This window comes from Notamacropus eugenii, chromosome 1 (genome assembly GCF_028372415.1).
Source record: "Notamacropus eugenii isolate mMacEug1 chromosome 1, mMacEug1.pri_v2, whole genome shotgun sequence".
NCBI classification, from domain to species: domain Eukaryota; kingdom Metazoa; phylum Chordata; class Mammalia; order Diprotodontia; family Macropodidae; genus Notamacropus; species Notamacropus eugenii.
Genome location: NC_092872.1, coordinates 693,031,064 through 693,053,388, shown reverse-complemented (window position 1 = coordinate 693,053,388; position 22,325 = coordinate 693,031,064). Strand labels below are relative to the sequence as shown.

Here is a 22,325-nt window from a genome sequence, read left to right as displayed (position 1 = left end):
TCCCAATCTTCCTTTTCCTGAAGCTTTCCTCTTCCCTTGTGATTTGTCCTTTACATGGATGGGGGTGGGGGACTCCTTTGCTGGAGAACTCAATAAACCCCAAGACAAGTTTAATACTCTGGGGTCTCACTATTCCTCTATCATCCACAGAGCAAAATGAGGAAACTGAGGACAGGAAGAGGAAGTGATTTGTCAGAAAGTAGCGAGCTAAGAATTGGAACCCAGGTCTTCTGACTTCAAGGCCAAGGCTACAGAGATGGGTCCCACCATGGATCTCTGGAAAGAGTCAGTTGAGAGCTTAGCTGCCAAGAGTGGGAGAGAGAATTTCCAATTCCAATTTGAATTTCTTCTCTACTATAGACCTGAAAATTTGGTTAAAAGAAGCAAACAGGCTAGGTGATATGTAAATTCATATTGTTTATTCTCTTAAAGCCAGTCAAAGCCAGTGAACGTATACTTACAAGGAGTTAGAATGTGAATTCTGACTGTCTGATGAAAGGATGACTAGGTTTAAATATGTTTTCAAACAATCCCAATTCAGTATGTGTGTCACTCAAATTTATGATTTCTGCATATATTTAACCATATTATGAGAAAGCAATTTTCTTAATTGATTAGGTGGTAAATACAATAAGAGAACTGACAAAGTGTTAATTGAAATTACCACCTAGGATATCTGTATTTTCTTTATCATTAACATGCCCTTAGCATAGTATATATATCCTTACTGTTAAGAAAAAGTCCCATTGTTCAAGATAGTGTCTCAGGTTAAGGATCTCATCCTTAATGGCCATAAAGGGAGGAAAAAATGCTCTTTAAGTCAGCCCCATCTGACCATGTTCTCAAAGGAAGAGATATTCTCTGAGTTTACTCAGAGAACAAAGAAGCTGTTAGGCTGAGATGCTTTTACTGGTTGACTAGTTCAGTCTCTGGCTTTTGTTGAGGTTCAAATGATCTGAAATGATTATCAATACCCATCGATATCTCACACTCAGCATGTCCAGATCTGAGATCGTACTTTCTCCCCTAAACCTGCCTCTCCTTTCAGCTTCCTTTTGTCCATAGGTTGGTGACACCACCATCTTCCTGATTACTCAGACTTAGAAACTTCAGAATCAGCTTTGACTGATCTGAGTACTTCCTCAAGCCCTCTCTCACTTACTCTTATTACCCCCCCGCCCCCGCAACATTGCCAAATCTTGTCATTTTTATCTCCCTGACATATCTCTGGGATCTGTTTCTTTCTTTTGGTTCACAATCCCCCCCCTCCCCCCCCAGCTCAGATTCTTGTGAGAAATAATTCATTTGAACTCCTAGGCTATTCCAATCAGTTTACTATGATTCCATAGGGGGAGTGATTATAAGTTCTGTACATTAGGCTCCAGAGCTGTGAGCTGCAGATTATAAATTCACTTGCTTAATCATAGGAAACTAACTAGAAGCCCTCCACCCTTGTTTTTCCTTGTCATGGTGATCAAGCTTTACACGGAAAGTCCTCCAACTTATTTTTGTACCTCTGGGCCATTCTCTTTAGTCCAACATAAGCAGTTGACCATCTTATGACCCTCTTATGACTGCTTAGTGGAGGTACCCCATGCTTTGTCCAACCCGAGACACTCCTGTTGGCATACCATTTCTAGCTGATGCATGATTTTTGTCTCACGAAACAAGGTCTATCAAACAATGAGACTCTGTACTTTGTATAGTCCCGTTAGAGTGTTCGGATATCAAGCCTTATAAAAATAAGGCCCTAGAATAATGGTGCATCTCAGATTGTGAGGAAGATCTGAGGTCCACTTCATTAGAGGGGACCATGACCCCTTAATAAAGTGTCATTGGTTCAGAGCTGTGCCTCAGTTTCTTTTATTGTAGGTTGGACAATTTTAATCCCCACATCCTCGTGGTTTTTGATAATTGTAATAACTTTCTAATTAATTGGTCTCCCTGCCTTCAGTCCCTCCCCTCTCCACAAAGCTGCCCCCAGATCAGTATTTCTAAGATAGGTCTGACTCTGTCACTCTCTATCTCAGTAAGCACCTGTGGCTCCCTAGGACCTTCAGGTTCAAATGTATATGCCTCTGTCTGACATTTTAAAGCCTTTTATAACTCTGGTCCTAGCCTCCTTTCCCACCCTTATTACACATTCCTCCTCTTCACTGGTGTTCTAGGCAAACTCTGCTCCTTACTATTCCTCAAAGCTCATGAAATCTTTCCTAATGCTCCAGATTTCTAGTGCCTCCCACCATTGCCTTGTACACATTTAGTACTTACTACTATATGTCAATGTGGTCTCCCCTGAGAGACAGTAAGCTTCTTGAAGGCAAGGATTGTGTTTCCTTATGTCTTTGCGAATGATGGGTACCTAATAAATGCTTGTTGATTGGATGATTGATTACCCAGGGAAGGAGTTGAGGAAGGGCTCATTGAGAACAAACAACTCAGTTTCTGAGTCTTATGGGGGCAAAGGATGTGATTCAGAAAGATTTTTCAGCCTTATACATGCTTAGAGGTTACTAATTAAATGCAATTTTGGGAATAGGAGGGACATACCTTAGAATTCCATGTTTGTCTTTTCAGTCACATTTGTGCACACAAGAAAAGGACTCCCTCACCACTGTTATCTTTAAATGCAGGGGACAGAATGAGATGTTCTACACAAGGGGGAAAGTCCTTTGAGGAGTCTGTTGTCCATCAACAAACAGTGATAATGACAGTTTATATCTATGGTATTTTTACAGTTTTTACGAAGTTGTTATTTCACTGTCCTGTGAAGTAGTGACATTTTTGTTTTTCTCATTTTACAGATGAGGAAACAGATATAGAGAGGTCATAGAATCATAGCTGGAAAGGACTATAGAGGTCATTGTGTATATTGTGTTTAGAGGTAGCTGGTGGCACAGAAGATAGAGGTGGTCCTGGAGTCAGGGTTAGACCTGAGTTCCAATCTGACCTCAGATACTTGATAGCTGTGTGGCCTTGGGCAAGTCATTTAACCTCTGTCTGCCTCAGTTTCCTCTAATGTAAAACAGGAATCATAAAAGCACCTACCTCCCAGGGTTGTAGTGAGGAAAACATGAGTTAATATTTGTAAAAAAACACTTAGCACAGTGCCCAGCACACAGTAGGTGCTATATAAATGCTTATCCTCTACCCTCTTGTTTTTATAGTTGAGGACATTGAGGTCCAAAGAGGTTCATATAGCTAGTAAGTATCTGAATCAGGATTTGAACTTAGGTCTTTTTATCCCGAAGTCCAGCACTTTATTCCCTAACTCATTGTGCCTTTCTTGCCCATGGTCACATAGTTCATAAATGTTCCAAGATCCAGTTTTTAACCTCAGTTTGAATTTAAGTCCAGATTACTTTTCATTGTGATCCACTGCCTGCCAGTTATCAACACATTTAAATTTCACCTCTGCTGACCCATTTATTTTCAAGTGGTATTGTTCATTTAACCTCATCCTCATCAAGAACTGTTAGCTCTTGTTGCCTAGCACATAGCAGACTTATTGCTTGACTGCCTGACTAGAACAACTAACCAAGCAATTCAACTTGAGATTCCTGAGCACAATTTTCACTTTGATAAACTCACAAATTTGATGTGCTAATATACGCTGACGTAGACAAGAGACAGCAGTTAGATCAGGAAATGATTCGCTGATTACTGTTGGGCTTTAGCTGGTGGAAGGATTTTGACTTTGACCAAATATAGAAAATCCTTCACATGTTCTTTGTGAAAATGCCTTTGTCCACTCAGTCCTTTGTGTCCTATCCCAGGGGCTAACACAGAAGAGAAATGAATTTAATCTGATGTAGACATCTTTGCCCATTTCCGGCTTCTGTTTCACTGTTAGCTCAGACCGAATCTTTTTGAATTTGCATATCCCACCCACAATTTGGTCTCCATATCAATGAATTTAGGAAAGGACAGTTGGTCAATAAACATTTATTGAGCACCTACCATGTGCCAGGCACAGTGCTAAATGCTGGGGATACAAAGAGAAGCAAAAACAGTCTCTGCCCTTAAGCAGCTCACAATAGATTAAAGGAATCTTCTACATGAATCTCTCTTTGGGTTTTGACTCCACTGGCTCTTAACTATGAATGAAGAGAAAAGGCAGTTTGCAGATAGATGCCTTTGAAAGGAAGAGTACATGGGTCTTCAGTGAAAGGGACCCAAGACCTTTGCTGAATCTTGGAGCTTTGGAATTAAGATAAATAACCTTTCTGGTGGAAGGAGAGCCAGCCTGATGGGAAATTCACTGCCCTTTCATTCTTCTCCTTCTCCTTCTCTTGCTTTGCCATGATCATTCATCCTGTTCCCTTCCGTAAGGATGCCATTCCTTTGTCCTCTCTAGTTCTTTACTTCCTACTAGTCAGTCTCACTGCCTCTGATAATCCCCCCCTGACCATCCTAGCTCATAGTGATCTCTCCCTTCTAGAATCATTGGTATACAGAAGTCAGAGTTGAAAGGCACCTTAGAATATAGAATGTTAGAATAGAAAATAGAGAAAATGGAGCTGGGAGGACACTTAGGACAGAGAATTTTAAAATAGAGACTATAGAATGTTACAGGTAGGAGGGATCCCCAAACATAAGATGTTAGACAAGAAAACCAAGAAAGTTAGAGCTGGGAGGGAATCTAAAACATAGGTAGAATCCTGCTGTATCTCTCTTTCTCTGTGTCTCTCTATCTCTTTCTGTCTCTCAGTTTCTTTCTCTGTCTCTGTCTCTCTTTGTCTGTATCTCTCCGTCTCTCTCATTCTCTCTCTGTCTCTCTCATTCTCTCTGTCTCTCTCATTCTCTCTGTCTCTCTTTTCTTTTTCTCTCTCTCTTTCTTTGTCTCCATATCCCCTTCTATTATAATTCTCTCAGCACATATTTTATCTCCTCAGTGGAAAGTAGTCTCCTTGTGGGCAGGGGCTATTTCATTTTAAGTTTTGTTTTCCTAATGCAGTACCTTGTGCATAGTAGGTATTTAATTGAAGTGAATAAAATAAATATTATTCTAGCACAAGAGGATTATAGTGTTTAGAGCTGGAAGGGACTTAAGAGATGATCTAATTAAAGTCCCTTTATTTTACAGATGAGGAAACTGAGGCACTCGAAAGTGAAGCTCCTTGCCTAAACTCAGACTGGCTGTATGACAGAGCTGGGCTTCCTGCCTCAGTCCTGGGACTCCAGATTCTCTGGCCGCCCTATTGCCTCCCAACCCAAGAATCCTCAAATCTCAGTTTGCAGGGCCCTAATAGGCCATCCATGCCTATGTGCAAGAATTCCTTTGACAGTTTCCCCAACAACTGCTCATTTGGCCTTTGCTTGGATACCTTCAGTGGTGGGCGATTTACTGCATCATGAAGCAGCCGACTCTATTTTCTACAAATTCTAATCACTGCCAAATTCTTACTTGTCTTGGTCTGAAATCTACATCCCTGTAACTTTCCCCCATTCACCCTAATTTCTTATAGATCCCCAATCTTTCCCTTATATCACACTGCCTCCATGCTCCCACAAAGACAAAAGCAAATAGATACACACCGATATTGAGTACATACTCTCCTCTCTACTGGAGTCAAGTGACAGCAACGCTCTAATCAAGCCAGAAGCTGCCCCTTCCGCCTTGATTAAAGGCAAGAAGCAGATTGTTGGAAGCTGATGATTGAAGTTAAAGCATGAAGAAAGAAGCTTCCCAGGGAGAAGGATCAGTGCTGGGATGGAGGGGTGGAAATTAACTTTGGCAGAACCAAAAGAATGATCCCAGGTGGGAGTGTGTACACACCCCACTGTCTTCCCAGCCCTCCCAGCCCAGCTGTGTGTAATCACTTTCCATTGGCCTCTGGACTGTCCCCACGGAGATCCCCTCAGAGAACCCCACAGAGCTGGGGTTTCCAGGTTCAGGAGTTAGAAGGCCAACAGGAAGAGATAACAGAACATGTTTTTGTTGTGGGCCTGTGGTGGTGAGAGGGCAAGGGCCTTAGCCACTCCTCACTGCCCACTCCCTCTAGTCTCTGATGAGTAATTAAGCTTGCAATCATCAACCCCATTCCTACAACACTTGGAGGTTTACAAAGCACAATCTTTACAACAAGCCTGTGAGGTAGGTGGTGCAGATATTATTTGCCCTGTTTGATGGAGAGACTGAGGCTCAGAAGTGGGAAAGGAATCATCCTAAGTCAATAGTAGAGTCAGAAACAGATCCTCTACCTTCAGGGGAATCCTGTCTCCAAGGGATTCTTCTGATGGTGTCATGTGGGTAGAGGAGAGACATATTTTTGAGTAGGCTTGCATTTGTGAACCTTAAAACTTCGTGTAAATGGGAATCATTATTGTTTTTGTTATAAATATTCTTCCCCAGTATGGGTGGGTGCTGACCCCAAGGACTGTATTATTACATATTTAGGGAGGTTTCGTTTTTCCAGGCCACTGAGGGGTACAACTTCTTTTTCTTTACAGACAGAATTCTAGAATTAGTTTTAACTTATATTGGAGCAGGCAGGCATCCGTTTTTCAACATTCCTACCAAATTCATCCAAGCTATTCTTAAAGATGTACAGTGATGGGAGCGGGGTGGGAATTCATTATCTTCTGTAACTGTTCTACTTTGGGCCAACTCTGATACTAGGTCTGATTGGGTCAGAGCTGGGGGCAGGGTAAGAGTGACATTGCCCTAGGACATCAAAAATCTAGAGGGTGTTGACAGTATTTACATTCCTTTAGCATCACAGAAACAACCCAAGTTGACCTCTAGTCACAAGAATAATTAGTTTCAAAAATTCATTTCTTGATTGTTCTCTGTCTTTCCACCCCTTGATGGTGGTAGGAGACTTAATCTCAGAAGCAGTGGTTTCCCCAGAAGCAACAATGGGTCTTTTGCCCGTGGGGCCCATTGCCCCAGGGTCTTTGTTTCCCTGTTTTGGGCTGGTATACTGGAGTCTCTATCTTTATCAGGTCTTATGACCCTGGATCTCTTCCCTAGCCTCTCCTAAAAAGTGGATTGGCAAGCATGTTTCCTGTTCCTTGCCCTTTGCTTCAGATGTGTTCAGAAGCAACTGCTGACCCAGAGACCCATCCTAATCTGTCATCCCTTATTCATTCAGAGTTTGTGGTCTCCCATTGAATCAGGGGCCATAGAATGGGCCCTGTTTTGACCAGTCAGTCAGAAGTGGACCAGTTGAGTGCTTGGCCTTCCTCCCTCAGGAGGAAGGAATTCATCCAATCTAATTTTGGTTCCTCGTGCTTAGACTGTTCAATCATCCAAGGGCAGAAGAGTCAGGAAAGGTGTGCAAAGGAAGAACAAATCATTTCACTATTCACCTTCCATCCACCTATATCCTATAATAGAGAGCACTGGATTTGAAGTCCAGTGATCTGAGTTCAAATCCTAACCCTGTCACTTACTACTGAAGTGACTTTGGGCAAGTCAATGCATCTCTCTGAGCTGAATGCTGTCTCTCTTGCCCAGAATGCTCATTTTTTTTAACTTTGCCTTGATTCCTTCAAAGCTCAACTCAGGTATTACCTCCTTCTAGGGCAGGGTTCCTAACTTTTTTTTGTAGATTTCTTTGGTGGCCTGATGAAGCCTATGGATCCCTTCTCAGAATGATGGCTTTAAACTCATAAAATAAGATACATAGGGTTACAAAGAAAATCAGTTATATGGGAAATAGAGATGTGGTTTTTTTCCCATTTAAGTTCATGAATCCCCTGAAACAGGGGTTCATGGATCCCAGATTAAGAACTCCTGTTCTAGAGGCCTTCCCTGATTTCCCTCCCCTATGTCTCAGCTGCTAGAACTCTCTTAAACTACTGAATATTTTACTTTGTACATTTTGTGCTTCTACTGAGATGGATAGATGTTGTTTTTCTTGATAGAATGCAAGTTCCTTGAGGACAGACACTGTCTGTCTCTTGGGTGCCTAGCACAGTGTTAGACACATGGTAAGCACATAATGAATACTTATCAATTGATGGACTAATTGATATAAAACAGGGTTGCTAATACATGCATTGCTTCCTTCATAAGGATATTAAAAAGAAAAAAAAAACTTTGTAAACCTTGAAGTACTACAGAATTGTGTTTCTATTATTAATAATAATAACTTAGGCTTAGCTCAAGGACTGTCTTCTCCATGAAGCCTTCTCTGACACTTTAGGCCCCCATCATCTCCCTCTTTGCTCAGCCTCTAGAGAACTGAGATTATACAGACTGGTGGTAAATAATAATTACGAGAGCTCACATGTTCATCACACTTTACAGTTTACAAAATGCTTTCCTTACAAACAGCTCATGAAGCATTTAAGAGCATACATCATAACAGGAGAACCAAGACTTGAACAATTAAAGATTCTTTTCAGTGACTTGCTATGACTTTGGGGATAAAATACAACCTGGCATTTAAAACTCTCCCCAATTAGGTTCCTTATGCTTTTCTAGACTTATTTCATGTTATTCCATCTTTGTGCATCCTTGTTTTAGCTAAACTATGAATTTCTGAACTCACCATGCTTATGTCCCCTATGCCTGGAATGCTGTCTCTTCACTTCCATGTCTTAGTATCTTTTAGAATCCTTCTATCCTCCCTCCCTCCCTGCCCCCTCCCACTTTTCTTGTTTCCTTCCTTCCTTCCTTCCTTCCTTCCTTCCTTCCTTCCTTCCTTCCTTCCTTCCTTCCTTCCTTCCTTCCTTCCTTCCTTCCTTCTTTCCTTCTTTCCTTCCTTTTCCTAAGTGTAGTGGTATATCCATTGTCTAACCCACCCTATCACTTTCTGACCCTGCCTCACCATTTGTTAGTGTTCTCGCTCTCTCTCCTGAAATTACTTTGTATTTGCATAAAATGTGTAAGTGTTATACTCCCCAGTGGAATATAAACTCTTTGAAGGCTGGGGCTATTTTTATTTTTATATACCCAGTGCCTAAAACATTACCTTGACATAGTAAGCACTTAATTAATCTTTGTTGAAATGAATTGAACTGAAATGATGCAAGATAGCATATACTTAAAAGCATGGTCTTGAATGAATCTTTATATATAGATTCATAGAGTCATGGAATCTCACTGTTGGGGTCCTGGACTCAGTGGTCCAGTCCATGTCCAACTTCATCCTCAATGGATTTGTGATATTATTGATGTGGGGTACTCCTTCCAATGATGAAGATAATTGGTTGTCCTTGACTGTCTATCCTGTGCATCTCTTGTCCATGTCCTCTAATTAATTCATCACAGCTGATATGCCCAACATCTTGGAGGCTTTCCTATAGTTCCCTTGACATTATATAGATGCCAGTCTATATTTGAATCCTTTTAACATATAACCATCTAGGCTGGTTTTGAAAATCTCCATCCCAAAGGAGCCAATTTCACTTTTGGACAGCTCTAATTTTCTTAATCCAATACACTACTGGATCCTTGGCACCTGCCATGTGGACATTCCTTCTAATGACATTGTTGAGTATGGTAGATACAGCACTAGACTTGGAGTCAGGAAGATTTGGATTCCAATCCCACCTAAGGCATTTATTAACTCTGTTATTGTTATTCAGTCATGTCTGACTCTTCATGACCATTTCTAGACAAAGAAAGTGGAGTGGTTGGCCATTTCTTTCTCCAGTGAACTAAGACAAGTGTTGGTTGAGTGACTTGCTCAGGGTCACACAGCTAGTGTCTGAGCCTGGATTTGAACTCAGGTATTCCTGACTGCAAGCCCAGTGTTCTATTTACTGAGCCACCAGCTGCTTGTTACTAACAGCGTGATGCTAGGCAAATCACTTAACCTCTCTGTGAGTTGTTTTTCTTATTTGTAAAATGAAAGGACTAGACCTGATAGCCTCCAAAGTCTCTTTCAGATCTCAATCTATAATCGTGTCATCCTATGCCAGTTTCAATACATCCATGCTGACCCATCCTGCACAACTTAGATCCATATTTTCCTGTAAGTTTGCCCCAGGAGATTCACTTTATATGCTCAAATCCTTTTTTCCAATTCTCCTGCCACCGTGAGATATCCATGGATTATGGATTTGGTGTGGGGTTTGTTATGGGACTAGCCTGTATTTTTCCAGTGATGCATTTCTCTGCTGACATCCATTGCCTTGACCTTCTTGCTTACGTCCACCATGCACTTCCACACTGTCTTTTGGTTGACCCTCAATTTCAGTTCTTCAGAGACTCTAGTGTTCCCTATCATGGACAAACACTGCACATGAACCAAGAACTGGGTTCAGAGCTCAACAGGAACCCTCCTAATCTACATAGCTGCATTTGCTAGTTACAGTAAAACGCTTGTTGAATGAATTGGTGAGATAGGATTGCATAGTCTCTGGGAAATTATAAAGTGTTTCTTAATGACCCTAAATTTTTCCCTGAGACAAGAGCTCATCTTTTTAAAGTTTTCCAATGATGCCCTGTGGCTATAGATCATGGAATTTCCTTATAACGTGACTAAATCATACTTTTTGCACTTTAAACAATGAGGCCAAATGGTACAAATCTAAGCCTTCTTTCACATGACCAGTCGTTATAAGGATCCTATGACGTAAGTTATAGAAAGTGGTAGATGACCACTTAATAATCCTGGTTTTCCTCCTCTGAATGTATTCTAGATTGACAATATCATCCTAAAATGTTGTCCCAACTTTTCAAGAAGGAAAGAGGGTAGAGTCTTTAAACATGTCATCTAGGGTTGCACACTGGGCATCACCCTGGATTTCTCACTCTTCCTCATCCTCCATATGCCATCATTCACCATCTTGATTTTACCTCTATAATCTGTCTCACATCCATCCTTTTCTCTCCACTCTCATGGCCACTGCCCCATTTTAGGTTCTTATCACTTCTCATCTGGATTATCTCAATAGCCAGGTGGGTCTCCATACTTCAAGTCTCTTCTTTCTGTAGTCCCTCTCTGCATACAGCTGCACAAATGATTTTCCTAAAGCACAAGTCTGACCATGTCACTACCCTGCTCAATAAACTCCAATGGCTCCTGCCTATCATCCTGTGGATTAAACATAGATTCCTTTGTTTGACATTTAAAGGAAGGAAGCAAGCATTTACTGGGTGCCAGACACTGTGCTAAGTTGTTTATAAATATTATTTAATCCCCATAATAACCCTGAGAGTAGAAATTGAGGCAAGCAGAGGTTAAGTGACTTGCCTAGGGTCACATAGCTAGTCTTAAGCTCAGGCCAGATTTGAGCTCAGATCTTTCTGACTCCAGACTAAGTGTTCTATTTACTGTGCCACCTAATTACCCTTTGTGACCTGACTTCAACCTAATTATACATTACTTCCCTTCACATATTTTACAGTCTAGCACAACTGGCCTGAGTGGGAGTTCTTAACTCACTGCATTCCACCTTCTAACCTTTTTGCTTTGTGTAGGCTTTCCCCCCATGCCCAATCCTTGCCTCCACTTCTTAGAATCCATAGCTTCCTTTAAAGCTTGAGTCAAATGCCACTTCCTACATGAGATCTTTCCTGATTCTCCTAGCTGCCAGTATCTCCCTTCTAAAATGGTTATGAGTTTATTCCATATCTATATCATTTTGTATACATTGTCTCCCCTGATAGAGTGCAAGCTCCTTGAGGCCAAAGATTGTCTATTTTTGTCTTTGTATATCCAGTGTCTAGCATGTCAATGTCTAATAAATGTTTGTTGATTAAATATTTGTTGGTAAACTCAATTTTGATTCCTAGAAAAATTCTAGACTTATTTTTAAAGGAGTGGTTTATAAATACTTGGAAAAGGGTGGAGTAATTACTGTGCGTTCTGTAAGAATAAGTCATTTCCACTCAACCTCATTCCTTTTTTTTTAGTAGAATTACTGGGTTGTCAAGTTCTGGGGATGCTGTAGACATCCCATACCTAGATTTAACAAGACATTTGACAGTCTTTCATGGCATATTTCTTTCCTTGATGGAGAGATGTTGGCTCCATGATAGTGCAATTAAGTTGATTTGAAACTGATTGATTAACCAGACCCAAGGAGTGGTGATTAATAATAAGGTATCAACCTGAATGGGGGTCTCTATTGAATTGCTGCTGGGATCTGTCCTTGATTCTATTCTGTTCAATATTTTTGTCAATGACTTGGATGAAGGGGAGGGAAAAGGGTAGGATAGGAGAACGAGTGTTTATATAGCACCAGACTGAAGTCAGTGTTCCTGGGAACAATGTGTATGTTCATCTTTCATTGTCGAAGAAGACCATGCCATCAGAGAAATAATGATATGACTTGCACTTGACTTTGTTTGGAGTGAGGGAAGGCTGTGCAGGTCACCAGCTTCACTTCTCCTCCACAGCCATCTGAATCCAGTGACCAGATATTCATCAGGATGACTGGAGATGATCCAGGATGAGGTAATTGGAGTTAAGTGACTTGCCCAAGGTCACACAGCTAGTGAGTGTCAAGTGTCTGAGGTGAGATTTGAACTCAGGTCCTCCTGACTCCTGCACTCCTGCACTGGTGCTCTATCCACCGCACCACCTAGCTGCCCCTCCTGGAGACAACAGACCTTGAGACAGGTGTCCAATCTTCATTAAGTACATATAGTTTTCTGATGACACCCTAGGGCTGCAAATCTTGGGATATCTTTGTTGATGCTGCTGTTCAGTCATGTCCAGCTCTCTGTGTCCCCATCTGGGGTTTTCTTGGCAGAGAAACTGGAGTGCTTTGCCATTTCCTTCTCTGGCTCATTTGACAGATGAAGAAACTGAGGCAAATGGAGGTTAAGTGGCTTATCCAGTGTCACTCAAATAGGAAGTGTCTGAGACTGAGTTTGACCTCAGGTATTCCTTCTCCAGGTCTGGTGCTCTTTCCACTGAGCCATCTTGCTGGATTTCCTTATAATGTGACTCAATCAAACTTTCTGCATCTTACACACTTACTCCAAGTAGAACAAGTCTAAACCCTCTTTCACGTGACCAGTCCTTGAAGGCAGCTTATGTGTTCTCTAGTTCCTTCAACCAATTTTCACAACAGTCATTCCCATTTGTCATTGTTTAGGGGAAGAAGTGTATGTGTTGTAGTGAAAAAGGAACTGAAAGAACTAGAAGAGTAAAGGGTTCAAACCCTATGACCATGACCAAATGACTTAGTGTCTCTGAGCCTCAGTTTTCTCATCCTTGAAATAGAGATAATCTGAAAATATCTGTAGCATCTACTAAGATGAAGCTTAATAGGGATAAATGTCCTATACTTAAACTTTAAAAAATCAACCTCAAAAGTACAAATATGAAAGAAGTGTGGCAAGATAGCATTCTGTGGGGAAAATCTGGTAGGTTTAGTGGACTTCAGGGTGAATATGAGTTAACAGTGTGATATGGCAGCCAAAAAAGTCACTGCTGTCCTAAGCCTCAAAAAGAGAGCTGCAGTATCCATTACTAGGGAGGTAAAGATCCCATTGTCTTCTGCCCCAGTTGGCCCATATTTGAAGAATTGTATTTAGGCCTAGACAATATATTTTTGGAAGGACGTTGAAAAAGAGAACCAGGATTCTGAGAGAACCAGAGGTCCTGCCCCATGAGGATCTGCTGAACAAATTGGGGATCCCAAATGAGAAAATAATATAGTGGGCAGTCAAGTATTTGCAAAGTCATTCTGTAGTAGATAAATTAGTTTTGTTTTGCTTTGCCTCAAAATGGCAGAATGAGGAGCAATGGATGGAATGAGGGGCTTGGATGAGATTATCTCTAAGTTTCCATTTTAGTTGTAAATTCTATGATTCTATATAGTCTATAAATTCTAAATTCTATAAATTATAAAGGGCTAGATTTCTCTCTCAATACAAGGAAGAACTTCTTAACAATTTGAACCAAAAGTAGAATGGGCTGCTTTGGGAAACACTGGGATTTCCATCACTGGAATTCTTTAAAGGGCTGACCATTTTGGGGGGATGTTGGAGGAGATAGAAGGAACTCCTATTCAGTTGTGATTTGGACCTCTGATGTAATGGTATCTAGATGGTGCCATTGCAGTGGATAGAGTGCCTAGATTGGAGTCAGGAAAACTCATTCATCTTCCTGAGTTCAAATCTGGCTTTAGAGACTTACTAGCTGTGTGACCCTGGGCAGGTCATTTAACCCTGTTTGCCTCAGTTCCTCATCTGTCAAATGAACTGGAGGAGGAAATGACAAACCACTCCAATATCTTAACAAGAAAACCCCAAATGTAGTCACCAAGAGTTGGATACAGCTGAAAAAAAATGACTCAGTTACATCACCCCTGATTTCCCTTCCAAGTCTGAGAGCTTGCAGTTCTATGATTGATTTTGCCAGTGTAGAAATATCCTGGGGTGGGGAGTGGGGCTGTGGGGCTTTTCTCCTCTCCTCTATCTACTATTCTTATCTTGTCGGCACCTAGTTACTTTCGTGTTGCTTCTTCCCCCATTAGAGTATAAGCCCCTTGAAGGCAGGGCTTCTTTTTTGCCTTTCATTGTATTTTCAGGGCTGAGCACAATGGTGGTACATAGTAAGTGCTTATAATGCTTGTCCACTGAGTTGGCTGTGTCTCCCTTTTGTTACGGGAAAGAGAAGAGGGAATCTCCAATATTTGGACAGCAGCAGTGGGCAAGAAAAACAACCAACTGATAAAATGATTTTTATTTAACTCTTGCTACCTTGACCAGCTTTTCCACCTGAGAATCATCTCTCATCTCCTAGTCTGTCTCAGCAAAGGGCCATGAGTCACTGGGGCTTCTAAGTTTAAAACTAAACATGCCTCCTCCTGCTTTCCTGTTTTTCACATCCTGCTTTTGTTTCAGCAAAACAATCATCCAGGTTGGTTCTGCTTGGCTCTTCTAAACTTAACCCTCTCAAGGAAACTCCCTGACAGCCCAAACAAAGTCACGGAGAGACCAGATGGTCTCTTGGAAGTAGGTAACTGTGGTTATTGGTCTTAAAAAAGAGTCCTCTGTTCTTGTTTGAGAGGATAGTTAATTCTGAGCATTGCAGCTTCAGCAGTCTGAGTATGCATTAGTGAACCAAAAGTAGATTGAAGGTTTTCTAGTTAGAATACAGAGAGAAACTAGGAAGGAAGGAAAGGGGAAAAGTCAGGAAAGCAATATGGTGGAGGAAAGGAGAAAATGGAGAAGAGGAGAAAAAGGAAAGAGGAGGTAGTAGTAATCTCAGTAACAATTCTTTAATTCTTTTTTATATTTTCTCTTATTATTCCACCTTATTTAATTCTGCATTATTCCATAAGTGAATCATCGGATAGAGTGTCAGGAAGACCTGAGTTCAAATCTAGTCTTAGAAACTTACCAGCTGTGTGACCCTGGCCAAGTGACTTAATATCTTTTAGTCTCTGTTTCATGACCCAAATTGGGCCATGAAGAATCTTACATGACTGAAATAACTGAACAAGAAAGCTTCTGTTTCCTCTTCTATAAAATGGAGATAATTATATTACTTATTTCACAGGTTTGTAGTAAGGAACCAGATAAATGCATGTAAAGCCTATTGCAAATAAAGTACTAATTGAAAGTTAGCTTTTATTATTATTTCCCTTCCCTATGTAATAATAAAGGACAGATAGATGGCTCAGTGGTTAGAGCACTGGGCCTGGAGTCAGGAAGGCCTGAGTTCAAATGTGGCCTCAGACACTTCCCAGCTGTATCACTCTGGCCGAGTCATTTAACCGTTGTTTGCCTTAATCCACTGGATAAGGAAATGGTAAAATACTCCAGGATCTTTGCCAAGAAAACCCCACTGACAGTATAATCCACCATGTCACAGAGAGTCAGAATCTACTGAACAACAATGTATAATGATATAACGCTAGCTCTAATTTACATAGTTCTAGCCTATGTTCTAGGCACTCTCCTAAGCACTTTAAACATATCTCATTTGATTATGACAATCGTCCTATGAGGTAGGTACTATTATTATCCTCATTTTACACTTGAGGAAACTGAGATACACAGAGGTTAAGTGACTTACATAACGTCATCAAGCTAGTAAACATCTGAGCCTGAATTTGGGTCTTCCTGACTCCAGGGCCAGCACCCCCTCCACTGTGCCAACCATCACCATGCCATCCTTCTAGTCTGCGTGCCTACTGGATAGAGTGTTGGGTTTGGACCCAGGAGGATTTGATTCCTCCCTCAGATACTTAGTAGCTGTGTGATCATGGGCAAGTGACTTAAACTCTCCAAGCCTCTGTTTTCCCATCTATAAAATGGCAATAATGATACTCTACCAACCTTATTGGTTCATTGTAAGGAAGGGATTTTGCTCTACATGTCAATTATTATTATTACTGTTCTAACGTAACTCATTCCATCTTACTCAGTCCTATCTTGTCCCATCCTCCCCCATTCTTTCTTATTCTGTCTCATAGGACCAGAGGATTAAAACTTGAATGAGCCCTTAGAGTTTATCGTAGGCAGCACTTTTCTTATTTTTCATGAAAGATGATAGAAGCCCAGGAACTGACTTGCCCATAGTTACACACAGGTAATAAGTAATAGAATTAGGATTTAACACTCTGTCTTTTGACTCCAGATCTGCTGCTGTTTTTACCATGCTATCCTATCCTACTCCATCCCATCCATTTGCATTTATTATGCACCCACTGTATACCAGGCACTTTGGTGATACTACCAGTGACATGGATTGCCCTCCTTTGGCTTGACCTCTGTGCTTGTGTTCACTATTTCAGCTTACAATCAGAGCTCAGAATGAAGCCCATAGAGTGTATCCTTGGAGGCCTCCCTTACCTTGTCTTCCTGTGGCCATCTCTCTTCTCCTGGCTCCTTTAGAACTGTCCTCAGACCAGGTTCCAGTGCACTGTTTTTTCTACTGTGGCTCTCTGAGCTCCACATCCCTGATTCTTGTCCCACCAGAACTGCTGTCCTTTCAGAGTCCTACTCCTGACAACCTCTCCTTTAGACAGGATTTTAGGACTGCAAGGGGCCTGGCATCTCATCAGTCTAATGCTACTAATCGGCTTTCATTGATATTCTACTTTAAGGATTACAAAGCACATTCCTTCTGAAGCTCTTGTGAGGTAGGCAGGACAAGTGTTATTTTAAAGAAAGGAAGAGGTAGAGAGGATGACACACTGGTCATATGGTATGAATGTGGAAAGCTGGAGTCCCCTGCTGATACCTTCCCAATGTCAGGAGAAGTGAGGAAGGTTTCCAGCACAGTGGGTGGAGCCGCTGTGGGGAACTGTTAGGAGGATTGGGGCAAGAGTCACACGGGATGAGCAAATAATAGAATCATGGCAGGGGTGGGGGGGAAGGGAGAGGGGACTCCCAGATCGATGAGTTCTCAGATCCGTTTGAGAGAGGATAGAAATTGTAGACTGGAGGCCCTCATTCACTTTGAGGCTCACCACCTTTTCAATAACAAAGGGAGCAGAGGGAGGGGACAGAGAGAGGGAAAGAATTTTGAATGCCAAAATAAAAAAAAAATTAAAAATTGTTTTTTACATGTAATTGGGGAAAAATAAAATTTTAAAATTTTAAGAAAGAGGGTGCTCAGGGGGCTGATGATCACGATAGCTTACCTTTATATAGATCTAGCCTACAGAGTACTTTCTTTACAACAACCTTGGGAAGCAGTGATTTAGAATTATTATTCGCATTTCCATAGATGAGGAAACTGAGGCTCTGAGAAGTGAGAGTCACATAGCTAATGAGTTACAAGACTTGGGCTCCTTAACAACAAATCTAATATGTTTTTATAGTGCTCCATGCCTCTTTGGTCCTACAGACAGAATCTCTGACAGAATTTCCAGGGTGTTCGTAATAGCTAATATTCAATTACTGACATTTATATAGCCCTTACTGTGTGTCAGACATTATGCTAAGTCCTTTATATTAATTATCTCATCTGATCCTCACAACAACCTTAGGAGGCAGGTGCTATCCTTGACCCCATTTTACAGATGAAGAAACTGAAGCAAAAAGGTAAAGTGACTCGCCCAAGGTCACACCGCTGGAAAATGTCTGAGACTGGATTTGAACTCTTCTTTTCCCGACTTTAGGGTATCTCTTTATTCATTGCACCACCTAACCTTAGTAGGCAGGAGGGAGATATCACTTTTCTGGGCAGGGAGTAAGGGTGGAATGGTTTTTTTCACCTGTGCCCTACAATTTATCCCATGAACCTTACTGCATATATATGTTCTTGGCCCTAGGACAACATTAACTTTCTAAAGGGTTTTGATTAATTTACATCATCAGATGTTTGGGTGATGGTGAAGAGAAACTCAGAAATTACAGATCTAGAGTCAAAGAGAACTCAGAATCCATGTATTGCCATCCACTCATGGTTCCTCACATGAGGAAAATTGAGGCTGAAAGCGGTAAATTCACCCAGGTAATAGAAGTCAGAGATGCGGCTTGAACAAGTCCTCTGACTCCAGAGTTATTGCTCTTTGTCCTACATGGTGTTGCCTCTTCTTGTGTGAGAGACAAGTAAACTGAAGCTCAGAAAGAGTAAATCATTTGATCATGGCCATTCAGGGACCAAAACCCAGGACTCCTGACTCTCAGGTCACCAGGGTTGCACCATTCCTTTCAATGGCAAAGAGCTCCTCAGAAAACTGTAGTTTTTCCTCTGATTTTGTATCTTCTTTTACCTTTTAAACACACACACACACACACACACACAACCAACAACAACAACAAAAACCACAGGCCATATAAAAATGCCCTAAATGGGGAGAACTTCCCATTCGTGCTCTGAGTGTTCCAATTGTGGGCACATGACTGATTGTCTCATTTCCTATTTTTGGATCATACAACCATAGATTCAGACTGATAGAGTTGGGAGAAACCATAGAGAACATTCAGTCCAACTCTTTCCTTCCTTTTACAAATGAGGAAACTGAGGACTAAAGTGGGGAAATGACTTTGCCATGACCACACAGTGAATTGGCGGTAGTGTTGGGATTCTAGTTTAGATCTTTCAGTGCCTGGCTCAGGGCTCTTGCCACTACATCATACTTTTCCCCCACTGAACTTGGTGAAAATTGTCTACAAGGCAGTACCTGAGGAGGAAGCTATAACCTCCAGGTAATAGCCAAGAAACTTTCAGTATGAGATAAACCTTGAGGACATTTGATGCCCAAATCCCATGTGGGAATCCTGCAAGGCTGGTGGTGGGGAGGGCTGGTCCTTAAGTGTCCAGGACAGCCTGGGCACAGTCCTGAGGCTATCCTACATTGCAGATGACTGGTCTGGGACTTTCATTAGGAAAGTATCTTATCTTTTTGATTCCCCAAAGTATCTCTCACTTCACTGGCCTGGATCATTTTGAAGACCTAGCCCACAGAACTGTAATTCAGTCTCATGACTTGGAAAATGGGCAGAAGCCAGGAAGATTTTGGCATAGACTGTTTTTGAGATGACTTGGAGGGGATGGTTTCCTATCTTGTCATAGATTCCTTTACTTTATCCTTCTAACTGAGTCTCAAAACAATTAAGCAGATAAACTGGACAGGGTGGAGGAGAGACTCAGAACAATCTAGGATGGAAGAGGCAAAGAGACAGGATGCTACTTCTTGGAAGTAGTCAAATGATGTGGAAAAGAAATGGGGCTGACCATCAGCCTTAGATTTGAGTCCTCTGTCTTCTGGGTGACCTCTTACAGACTGTGAGAAGTGGATAAGATGATTTCTGAGAGCCTTTCCTGCTCCAAGGTTCCCTTTTAGTTCATATCTTTCCTTCTAATGTCAAGGAAGTATAGATTTACAGCTAGAAAGGACCTCAGTCATGCCTTAGTCCAAGCATTCTATTTTACAGAGGAGGAAACTGAGGCTCAGAGAATCTAAGTGAGTTTCCCAAGGACACATATAGCAAATAACAGGGCTGACATAGGAATCTAGATTTTCTGACTTCAAAGCCTGCGCTCTTTCTCCATTGTATCCCTCTTACGTTCCTTTCCATTTCTGGACTTTTACAGTTCTGCGTAAGGAACAGGCACTGGGGATCACAGTGGACTAGTTGAGGATTCAATGACTTTATATACATAGATCTACCTGTCTCTCTATATTATATATATCTATGTGCGCACACATCTACACACACACACACGTTCCACATCTGTGACTTTATCTATGTTGGGAACTCTTGGTACAGAAATCCCCCTACAATATTTTGAGAGAGGGTAAGGCACAGAGAGAGTACGTTACTTGTTAGTGGATACACAGCCAGTATAGTCAATGTGTGTCAGGGTAGCAATTGACTTCAATTCTTCCTTACTTTCAATGATTGGATCTCTGTCTCCTAAGCCTTGCCTCCCAAACATGCATATATACATGTTTATATGTATACGCTTCACTTTCCCTACTGGCCTAAATCTCCTAATAAACTCTACTATAATTTCCGTCCTCCTCTGTCCCCCCATCAAGATACAGGAAATCAAGAAAGTTGTTTATCCCCTAAGAAGTAGTGGTCTCTTACCTTAGCTTTGGCCCCGGAAGTGGGGCTGAGAGTCCCTGGGTTCTTTGCCTTCTGCCCAACCTAGGAGAAAAGCTCAGCCGAGAACACACCACGGCTCTGGCGTCCCTGTCCTGAGTGGGCCACTGGGTACTGGGTGTGTACAACCTCCCTCCTCCCTCCAGCTTTTCCAGCTCAGCCTCCCACCCGGCATGGTTTCCTGTTATTGTTCCTCTGAGGGTCAGGCCTGGAGAGGAAAGCTCCAGATACATGGAGACTGCATTGTGAGGGACAAAGCTGCCCTGGGCCTGCCTGAGAACTGCCCCTGGGATATTGTAAATCTGAAGGCCTCTGTTGATTTTATATCTGTCCTGTTAATTTTATATGGGTAAACAGCTTTGGGGCTGGGCCCAAGTGAGGGGGAGTATTTTGGAACTCTGTTCAGAGCTGCCTAGGTGGGTCACCCAGCATTATGAAGGCACAGAGTCCCAATTGTTTTGGAGTGAGGGGCAACCAAGGCTAGAGTTTATCCAAAGCCTCTAGAATAGGGGTGGGCAAAGGATCAGAGCATCCTGGTTGCCCCTCACTCCAAAACAATTGGGACTCTTCTTTTGGAGACAGGTCTGATGTACTGGAAAGATCACTGAGTCAAGAGTCAGCAACCCTGATTTCCAGAACCATAACAAGGGTGGAATGATGGGGCTTTATTCCAGGATGCCAACATTCAGAGCACTTGAACCACATCAATAGCTAGAGACAACTGAGCTTAGCATCAAGTTAGCAAGAATGATTAGTTAAACAGGAAGCTTCCTACCCTTATCTGACACACCCAGCTGAGTTCTAACTCTTCTTAGCCTTAAGATGTGGAAGCTAGAACTAAGGAATTCCAGAGCTATGAGGATGAGGAATAAATGACCTTTCTGGTATAGGGAGATGGATGAATTGTGTGACCCTTTTTTGGTGAGGAGGGCTGACTATCTTGCCCTGGATTCTTTCTTTGTTTTGGGGTAGGTGGAGTTTAAACTGAAGGGTTGATCTACAAGTCTAGAATGACCGAAGAAATTCCTTGAGAAGGTGAAACTCAACATAGGGAGGGGGCTTGCTTAATTCTCATCTTTTCCTTTTGGAGGAGGCAACTCAGGAAGGAGAAATAAATCAACTCCTGGGAAAGATGGCAATCTCACTTCTGAGGCAAGAGGTAGTATATTGATTATTTATGAATTAGGGTATAAGTCTTCACTTTTTGTTGCCAGGTTGAAATAAGTTTGTGCAATGTTAGATATCTTATTAGCCCAAGTGCTTGGAGAGGGAACTTAAAACCCTTTTCCTTTTTTATTGAGTCCTAGATAGGAGTCAGACTCTGATGTTCTCAGGGGATGTCCTGGGTAGGGGAAAAAGCAGACAAATTCTGATTTTCTCTCAGGAAATTCCGAGTGTCAGCATGGGCTAACAAGATTGCCCTAAGAAGCTTCTCAAGAGTGAAACCTGCTGGTGTATGCACAAAGCATCAGTTCTGAGTCACGAGTTACATATGTATAATGAGGATGGAACCCCTGAGAAGCGTCAGCAGAGCTGCCCTGCCTGCTTCTGACCGACCAGAGTCCTTTTCTCAAGCACATGGGCTAGCGATGGATGCATGCATACCCAGACCCAGGCTTGGACATACACACATGCAGACATATAGATGGTACTAGCCAGTCATTCCAACGTGTTTTCAGATATCACAAGTCCTTTGAGCTGTTGGTTGTCATTGAAAATTGCTTTCTGTATTGCAGCATTTTGAGAAAGATAATAACTGGGGTTTATATGGTGCCTTAAGATTTGTGAAGTACTTTACATATGTTTTATATGGCTAACCTTTATGTAGCACTTAGCGTGTGTGCCTGGCACTGTGCTAAGTACTTTACAATTGTTTCATTTGATCCTTACAACCACC

The 22,325-nt window shown here is 41.8% G+C and overlaps 1 protein-coding gene across 1 annotated transcript in view; it reads right to left on the bottom strand.

The window, feature by feature from the left end:
• Positions 1-20,595, bottom strand: part of CDH5 (cadherin 5) — a 51,442-nt gene extending 30,847 nt beyond the window's left edge. Inside the window, exon 1 of the mRNA XM_072635918.1 lies at positions 20,414-20,595. The gene's annotated coding sequence lies outside the window, so the exon portion shown is untranslated. The remainder of the gene's footprint in view (positions 1-20,413) is intronic.
• Positions 20,596-22,325: the final 1,730 nt, after the last annotated feature.